Here is a 2,150-nt window from a genome sequence, read left to right on the forward strand (position 1 = left end):
GTCTGTCATGTCGTCATCATGGAACCCCGGTGTCTGTCATGTCGTCATGGAACCCCGGTGTCTGTCATGTCGTCATGGAACCCCGGTGTCTGTCATGTCGTCATGGAACCCCGGTGTCTGTCATGTCGTCATGGAACCCCGGTGTCTGTCATGTCGTCATGGAACCCCGGTGTCTGTCATATCATCATGGAACCCGGATGGAACCCTGGTCACTACTGATCATCCTATGAGGAGTTGGACTGTTTGGGAATTCGTTGTTTTCAAGTTGTTTTTAATGTTCACTTATTTTCCAGCATTAAAGTTAAGCATGAAAGGGATTTTTTATGTTTTATGTTTTAATGTGGAAAGGAAATGCCTTGTTTCACAGTGACTGATGTCAACATTATCACCCTTCTATAAGGAAGCCATCAGGACCTGAGGAGTTGTAGGGTTATGTTGAAGGGAATGATTTTCTGAAACAAACCCAATGGGTGTGCTACTACTGGAAGCATGGGGAAACATGTTACAACATGTTACCGGATAAAAAGAGGAAGACAAGGATAGACAGGAGGTTGGGGTTAGACAGGAGGTTGGGGTTAGATGGGGTTGGGGTTAAACAGGGGGTTAGGGTTAGACAGGGGGTTAGGGTTAGACAGGGGGTTAGGGTTAAACAGGGGGGGTTACAGGGGGTTAGACAGGGGGTTAGGGTTAGAGGGTTAGACAGGGGGGGCAGGGTTAGGGTTAGACAGGGGGCAGGGTTAAACAGGAGGTTAGGGTTAGACAGGGGGTTAGGGTTAGACAAGGGGCAGGGTTAAACAGGAGGTTAGGGTTAGAGTTAGACAGGGTTAGAGGGTTCAAGTTAGACGAGGTTAGAGGTTTAGGGCCTTTGGTTAGAATGAAAATGAAAAGTTTACACAGCAAAGTATTTTTGTAAATAATTTTTTTAACTCATTTTTCAAATATACAGAACATCTGTATATTTGAGGTCTTAAAGGGATGACCTATCTATCGGGCTTAAAGGGATGGTGTCAGTGTTTTATGTACCTTGCTGATGCTATGTTATAGGGGTGTGCACAATGATAGTCTGTGTTTACTGTGAACTGTTGTCTGTTATTTCATGATAATGATCTGTGCCACAAACCTCATCATTCACAGAGTAGAATTTACATGTTGGGTTAGAGTGTTTCCATCTGACAGTACATCAACAGGATTGTTCTAGAATCCCTTAGAGCAGAATAATCATGTTGTTCTAGAATCCCTCAGAGCAGAATCATCATGTTGTTCTAGAATCCCTCAGAGCAAAGTCATCATGTTCTAGAATCCCTCAGAGCAGAATCAGCATGTTGTTCTAGAATCCCTCAGAGCAGAATCTTCATGTTTCTCTTCTATACAGAATGACTAACATTATTCTGATGTGGGTCCATGTCTTGATTTCAGTACTCTAGTTTTATTGGATTTCAGAATGATGTATATTTCATCAGGATATCATGTGAGAAATATAAACTAAGGCATGAACCAAGTCTGCTGCTGTGTTATCACCCTGACCCCTAACCCTGACTTGTTAAGGCCAGTTGCCACATATGGATCCTTTGGTGTTAGACTGGTGATGATTGGGTCCATCCCTTAATCCAACACACACAAACATACACACACTTTTACCCTCATCATATGCTGCTGTTACTCTGTTCTTATTTATTATTATTTTTAAATTAACTTTATGTATAGATGTTCAGATATAACAACAAAAACAGTACAACACCAGCCACTCATTCTCCCATCCATCCCCTCTCTCCAACCCTGCACTCCCTCCCTCCAAACCACCCACCCACCAAGGCATCTATAAAAGTTAGATCAAATCAAATCAAATTTTATTTGTCACATACACATGGTTAGCAGATGTTAATGCGAGTGTAGCGAAATGCTTGTGCTTCTAGTTCCGACAATGCAGTAATAAAAAGCAAGTAATCTAACTAACAATTCCAAAAAAACTACTGTCTTATACACAGTGTAAGGGGATAAAGAATATGTACATAAGGATATATGAATGAGTGATGGTACAGAGCAGCATAGGCAAGATACAGTAGATGATATTGAGTACAGTATATACATATGAGATGAGTATGTAAACCAAGTGGCATAGTTAAAGTGGCTAGTGATACATGTATTACATA

Source organism: Oncorhynchus tshawytscha, unplaced genomic scaffold (genome assembly GCF_018296145.1).
Source record: "Oncorhynchus tshawytscha isolate Ot180627B unplaced genomic scaffold, Otsh_v2.0 Un_contig_344_pilon_pilon, whole genome shotgun sequence".
NCBI classification, from domain to species: domain Eukaryota; kingdom Metazoa; phylum Chordata; class Actinopteri; order Salmoniformes; family Salmonidae; genus Oncorhynchus; species Oncorhynchus tshawytscha.